The sequence below is a fragment of the Bombus affinis genome, unplaced genomic scaffold (genome assembly GCF_024516045.1).
Source record: "Bombus affinis isolate iyBomAffi1 unplaced genomic scaffold, iyBomAffi1.2 ctg00000977.1, whole genome shotgun sequence".
Taxonomy (NCBI): Eukaryota; Metazoa; Arthropoda; class Insecta; order Hymenoptera; family Apidae; genus Bombus; species Bombus affinis.
The window spans coordinates 7,501-15,000 of NW_026109477.1; positions in this window are offsets into that span (position 1 = coordinate 7,501).

Genomic DNA, 7,500 nt, shown 5'->3' on the forward strand with positions numbered 1-7,500 from the left:
AGAGAAATCCTATGCAGATGAGGTGTCCTAAGATCATACAAATTGCAACAAACAAATAAAAATTGAGCGAAAGAAACACACCCATTGGGCGAAAGGGAATCCGGTTCCTATTCCGGAACCCGGCAGCGGAACCGCATACCATTCGGGCCCTCGTAAGAGTGTTCGTCGGGGTAACCCAAAATGACCTGGAGACGCCGTCGGGAGATCCGGGAAGAGTTTTCTTTTCTGTATAAGCGTTCGAGTTCCCTGGAAACCTCTAGCAGGGAGATAGGGTTTGGAACGCGAAGAGCACCGCAGTTGCGGCGGTGTCCGGATCTTCCCCTCGGACCTTGAAAATCCAGGAGAGGGCCACGTGGAGGTGTCGCGCCGGTTCGTACCCATATCCGCAGCAGGTCTCCAAGGTAAAGAGCCTCTAGTCGATAGATTAATGTAGGTAAGGGAAGTCGGCAAATTGGATCCGTAACTTCGGAATAAGGATTGGCTCTGAGGAGCGGGGCGTGTCGGGCTTGGTCGGGAAGCGGGTTTGGCTGACGTGCCGGGCCTGGGCGAGCTGAACGGGACGCGGCGTATCTCTCTCTCGGGGGGGATATCGTCGCGCACCCCGGATCCGAGCTCGGTCCCGTGCCTTGGCCTCCCGCGGATCTTCCTTGCTGCGAGGCTTCCGTGGCGGTTTTACCGTCGCGGTCGTTCTCTTCGGCCGCCATTCAACGCTCAGCTCAGAACTGGCACGGACTAGGGGAATCCGACTGTCTAATTAAAACAAAGCATTGCGATGGCCCCCAAGGGTGTTGACGCAATGTGATTTCTGCCCAGTGCTCTGAATGTCAACGTGAAGAAATTCAAAAAAGCGCGGGTAAACGGCGGGAGTAACTATGACTCTCTTAAGGTAGCCAAATGCCTCGTCATCTAATTAGTGACGCGCATGAATGGATTAACGAGATTCCCTCTGTCCCTATCTACTTCCCGCAGGGAGGGCTCGCTTTGCGAGCCTATGGGGGCTGGCAAACCCACGTTCCCGCAGCCAGGGGGACCGTCGGGACAAGCGTCCTGTTACGTGAGTCCCTATGTACACCGCAAGGAAGGTTGCCGGCGGAGAGAGGCAGCCTCACTCTCTCCAAGGGGCCTTGGGTAGTAGCGCACCCACGATCCTGATGCCAAGGGTGGGACCGTCGGGGAAAGTTCAGGGTTTGTAGGCGCCCTGTAAGCCCCGCTTACGTGAGTCCCATCTGGGTCTGCCGAGCTCGGTTAGCAGGACGCCGGGCCGGTAGTGACGTGGCCGTACATCCACACGATAGTCCCACCAGCGACTTAGGCTGGTACCACGGGCGGGTCGAGTTATAGCCCGGAGGGAGTAGCGACCCCTCTGCTCGGCCAAAAATGGGTATGGACTCGTGGTGGCAGTGGTTGATGGCCAAGATGCTGGCAAGAGGGCCGAGTTAAGGTGTTCGTCCTACACCGAATGGTCTACGGCGTGTGAGCAGCGTCCCAACTGCTCCGGTACCGTCCCGGTAGACGGTAGGGCTTAGAAAGGGCCCCGTTCGACCTGAGACGAGCGACAGCCCCTGCAGGCCTAGCTAATCCAGGAAGCAGGGCACTGTGTGCCTTGCGCGATGGTTGGGCGTTTACCCAACCCCAATTGGTCCAGGGGACCCGGGTTACTGTATGGACAAAAAGTCTGGGAAAGTACCCGTTACCAAAAATTGCATATATGTATGTATATGTATGTATGTCCCTATCTACTTCCCGCAGGGAGGGCTCGCTTTGCGAGCCTATGGGGGCTGGCAAACCCACGTTCCCGCAGCCAGGGGGACCGTCGGGACAAGCGTCCCGTTACGTGAGTCCCTATGTACACCGCAAGGAAGGTTGCCGGCGGAGAGAGGCAGCCTCACTCTCTCCAAGGGGCCTTGGGTAGTAGCGCACCCACGATCCTGATGCCAAGGGTGGGACCGTCGGGGAAAGTTCAGGGTTTGTAGGCGCCCTGTAAGCCCCGCTTACGTGAGTCCCATCTGGGTCTGCCGAGCTCGGTTAGCAGGACGCCGGGCCGGTAGTGACGTGGCCGTACATCCACACGATAGTCCCACCAGCGACTTAGGCTGGTACCACGGGCGGGTCGAGTTATAGCCCGGAGGGAGTAGCGACCCCTCTGCTCGGCCAAAAATGGGTATGGACTCGTGGTGGCAGTGGTTGATGGCCAAGATGCTGGCAAGAGGGCCGAGTTAAGGTGTTCGTCCTACACCGAATGGTCTACGGCGTGTGAGCAGCGTCCCAACTGCTCCGGTACCGTCCCGGTAGACGGTAGGGCTTAGAAAGGGCCCCGTTCGACCTGAGACGAGCGACAGCCCCTGCAGGCCTAGCTAATCCAGGAAGCAGGGCACTGTGTGCCTTGCGCGATGGTTGGGCGTTTACCCAACCCCAATTGGTCCAGGGGACCCGGGTTACTGTATGGACAAAAGTCTGGGAAAGTACCCGTTACCAAAAATTGCATATATGTATGTATATATGTCCCTATCTACTGTTTTCCAAGATGGCGGCAAGTGGGACGGACGCGTGCACGTCGCTCCGCAGTCTATAAACGAAAAAACCGGGCAAATTAAAAAGTTCGGGCGTAAAAATTAATTTAAAGCAAAGTGGGAGTGCCGAGGAAAACGTGTAGTTAAAAAGAATCGTGGAGATCGCCGAATTCAGAGCGAAAAAGCTAATGTAAATCGCCACGTGCGAAAAGTGAGGTTAGCTGACGCGACGGATAGGAAAAACCGAAAAATCAAAGATCTCGGGAGCGAAAAATAATTCAATAGGCAGAGTTAGTGCTTAAAATAAAGTGCATGCAAAAATATTAGTGGAGATTTCCGCAATAAGCGCGGAAAAAGCAAAGAAAGTGCCGCGTGTGCGAAGCGAGGTTAGGCCACGTGGCGGACAAAAACGCGTAAATCGAAGATCTCGGGCACGAAACTAAAATAATAGGTAGTGCGAGTGCTAAAAAACATAGTGCACACCGAAAGCTTAGTGAAAATTGCCGCAATAAGCGCGGAAAAACAAAAGAAAGTGCCGCGTGCGCGAAGTGAGGTTAGGCCACGTGGCGGACAAAAACGCGAAAATCGAAGATCTCGGGCACGAAAACTAAAATAATAGATAGTGCGAGTGCTAAAAACATAGTGCACACCGAAAGTTTAGTGGAAATTGCCGCAATAAGCGCGAGAAAAGCAAAACAAAGTGCCACGTGCGGGAGGATAGGTTAGCGGACGCGCGGCAGCCATCTTGGGTCGAGCGACCGAAGCGCCGCCGCCCGGGCATCTTGGGAACCAAGAGCACGCTGCTAGGCGGCAAATTCAAATTCAAATTCAAACCCAGGGGTTTTGAACTGTGAAGAGCACGCCGCCGGACTCAGCGCGGGAGTGCTCGCGGGAACAAAGCGCCAACTGAAAGTCCGCGAGGGGGATTCAATACGCCGCTGGACATAGCCACCGGGAAGCGAACAGCCGCAGCGGCAGCCGCAAGAAGCGGCAAGGAGCCGGTGATGCCGACGCTAGGGCACTCGTCGCCAGGCGCAGAGGCCAGAGTGGTCCTCCAACCCCTGAGGAAACAGATGGAAAAGAACGAGGCCACTCCAAGCCCGAGGATACCAGAGAAGACGATGAGAGCAAGCCTGGGGAGAAACAACCCCCCCAGAGATGAGGAGAGATCGGCCGGGGAGGATAAGCGGCAAGTGCCCGATATAAAGGCACAGGCCAGTGACATAGAGAGGAAGGTCACGGCGTTCTGCTTAGACTCGGCCAGGAAAATAAACAAGGAACACGCCGCAGTAATCCTACGGCACTTCAAAGAAATGAGGGGCATTGTTGACGAGCTACTGCTCCATAATAGCTACCTGACAGGCAGGCTAGAGCAGAGTGCCGGAGATGAGAAGAATAAGGAAACGGCGATAATGGACGCCGTCAACAAAGCAACCAGGCGGCTAGAAACAGCCGTCTTGAGAACGACGCAGCAGGAACAGAGGGAGCCGACATATGCCGAAAAAGTAAAGATAACGAGCAACAAGGTCGAGCAGACGGCGGTCAAGCCGCCCAAAAATGTGGTCATAATTCGACCGGAAAGAGAAGGTGGCGAGATTCAAACGAGCGAAGAAGCACTTGACGCGGTGTTCACCCTAGTGAATCCCCGCAAGAGAGGAATCCAAGTTACGGCCGTCCGGAAAATAAAGGGAAACGGCCTAGCCGTTGAGACGACGAAGCCGGAGAGCCTAAAAGAGTTCACCGAGAACTCGAAACTAAAGGAGGCTGGACTAAAAGCTAGCACGCCGCAGCGGAGACCCCCCAGGATGATCATCTACGACGTCCCGAGGGACATTCCAGAGAAGGAGATCCTGGCCTGCATGAGGAAGCAGAACCAAGAAAGACTAAATGAGGACGACGTTGCAGCCATCAAGTTCTGCTTCAGGACCGGCAGAAAGGATCAAGAGGAGACGAACTGGGTCATCGAAGTGCCCCCCCAGGTAAGGGAGAAACTATTGAAAGGTAAGATCTTCCTCTCATGGAATGCCTGCAAAGTTAAAGATTACATAGCAATTAGTCGCTGCTACAAGTGTCAAGGATACGGACACGTGGCAAAATATTGCCGCGTTAACTACGAAATCTGCGCGCACTGTGCAGAAAGTGGGCACAGCACTAAAGAGTGCAAAGATAAGGATGGGCACGCCACCTGCGTAAACTGCAAGAGAGCAGGGAGGAAGGGCGACCACGCAGCTTCCAACGCGAAATGCCCAATGTATACGAAAGCCTTGGAAGCAATAATAGCAAGGACGCAATATGTATAAAGAGCAACGCAGGGACAGAAGAGGACTTGGGAGGAAAAGGGAAATAAGGATCCTGCAGCACAACATGCAGCGATCCAAAACAACTCCTTATGAGATCCGGACGCAAATGGACGCCGATGGGGATGACATAATATTAATGCAAGAACCATACAGCGTCGATGGGAAAATACCCGGATTCGGCACAGGAGTCGCGATCGCCTGCAGAGGGTCGAAGCACAACCCGCCAATGGCGGCCGTAGGGATAAAATCAGAGACCCTAACGCCCCTCGAGGTCGCCGAACTCTGCACAACACACTGTTCCTGCGTGCAGATAAGCGACGGGGAAACAGAGGTGTACGCGGCAAGCCTGTACTTTCCGCCGACAGGAAACATCGAGGTCGGCGTGCAACAGTTGGAGAAGGTACTACGGTGTCTCAGAGGCAAGAGGATCATCATCGGCCTGGATGCGAACGCAAAATCACCGCTGTGGTGCAGCAGGAGCACCGACGACAGAGGCGAGGCCCTAGAGGCAGTCATAGCGCAGTACGGTCTCCATGTCCTGAATCAACCAGGACAACCCCACACGTTTGAAACAACTCGAGGGCGATCAAACATAGACGTGACGATGGCGAGCCCAGAGGCAATACTCCTTGTAAAGGGCTGGAGGATACGCGAAGATGGTACCTCCAGTGACCACCGGATACTGGAGACGCTCCTCGACTTCGGGACGAGAAGCACCACACCGCAGCTTCAGGAAAGACGCTATAACACGCGAAAAGCCAACTGGGAGGTATTTCAGAGTGCCCTCACAGAGAAAATGGAGGCACTCAAAGAAACAACCCTCCAGCAGGCAGAGGACGTCGAAAGAATGGCCGGGCAACTCCAGGCAACCCTGATAGGTGCCTGCGACACCGCCATCCCAAAGAAGAAATGGTACTACAGGTCAGTACCCTGGTGGACGCCCGAACTCACCAGAGCAAAGAGAAACACCTACCAGGCGAGAAGAAGGTATCAGGGGGCCAGGGACCCCGCTACGAGGGAGCAGGAGAAGCTGCGGTACAGGTCAACACGAAAGGAGTATAAGAGGATGCTGGCAAGAGCAAAAATCCAGAGCTGGCAGGACTTCGTCACCAAAGAGGGTAACAGGGAACCTTGGGGCATCGCTTACAAAACAGTCGCAAGGAAACTCAGAGGAGAGGAAACAACATCGACGCTGAAGACGCCGCTCGGATATACCTCCAACTGGCGAACGACCGCGGCAGCGATGTTGTCCGCACTTCTACCCGACGACGAGGAAGACACCGAAACGGAGGAGCAGAAGGAAATAAGGCGGAACTCGACAAACCCCCCCAACGTAGAAGACACCCCTGAATTCAGCTTCGAGGAACTCAGTGACGCCGTGAAACGGCTGAGGAAGGGGAAGTGCCCAGGCCCCGACCTGATTGAGGTCGAAATAATCCAACGGGCCTGGGGAAGAATACACCAGGAGCTCCTAAGGCTCATGAACGGCTGCCTCGCCTGGGGAATATTCCCCAAACGGTGGAAGGTCGCAAATGTTATCACCATCCCCAAGGGACCGGATCGGGACAGAAGCAATCCGAAATCCTACAGGCCAATCTGTCTGCTCTCCATGATAGGCAAGCTGCTAGAAAGGCTAATGGCCACCAGGATGGCACCTATCTTCCACGACCACGCGCTCTCCTCCGACAGACAATATGGCTTTCGCCCCGGAAGATCGACGGTGGACGCGATCATCAAGCTCCGCGAGAAAATCGAGCAAATGAGCGAGAAGAGGTACGTCCTCGCAATAGCACTCGACATATCAGGAGCCTTCGACAACGTCTGGTGGCCGAACGTGCTGCACGAGCTCAAAAGAAGAGAATGCCCCGACAACCTGTACCGGTTAACAAGGAGCTACTTCTCCGAAAGAACCGTACAGATTGCTGGGAAAAACGAAGCAGTGAGCAAGCCCGTCACGAAAGGATGCCCGCAGGGATCGGTACTGGGACCAAGTTTCTGGAATCTCGTATTTGATGACCTGCTGGCTGAGCTAGCGGGAAACGCGACAGGGTGCGAACCCATCGCGTACGCGGACGACATCGTGATTCTAATTGCCGGCAACACGAGGAACGAGCTCCAGGAAAAGGGACAGGAGGTAGTTACCCGAGTCTCTACCTGGTGCACCAGGAAGAAGCTAACGTTATCGGCACAGAAAACGGAGATGCTGCTCGTCAAAGGTAAGCTGGACGCGGAGAGGCCACCGATTATTAAGATTAGCGGCAGGAATATAAGGATGGAGCAGGCAATCAAATACCTCGGAGTGCACCTCGAAGGAGGGCTAAAAGTCAACAAGCACGTGGAGGCAATAACAGGTAAGTGTCAAAAACTCTTCAACAGCCTCGCGAGGGTGGCCAAGGCGAAATGGGGACTCGGACACGCGGCCATGCGTACTCTGTACAGAGGGCTGTACGAGCCGATAACCACATACGCCGCAGCCGGCTGGAGCGACCTATTGAAAGGGAAAGCGAGGAGCAAGCTGATAAGGTCACAGAGGATGGCACTCCTCCGAGTGACCAAGGCCTATAGAACCACGTCAACCGAGGCACTGCAGGTTATCGCAGGAGTCATTCCTATTGACCTCCTAGTCGAAATCAGGGCAAGACTCCACAATAAGAAGAGGAGGCGCGACGAAGCGCCCGACGAGAAATCCA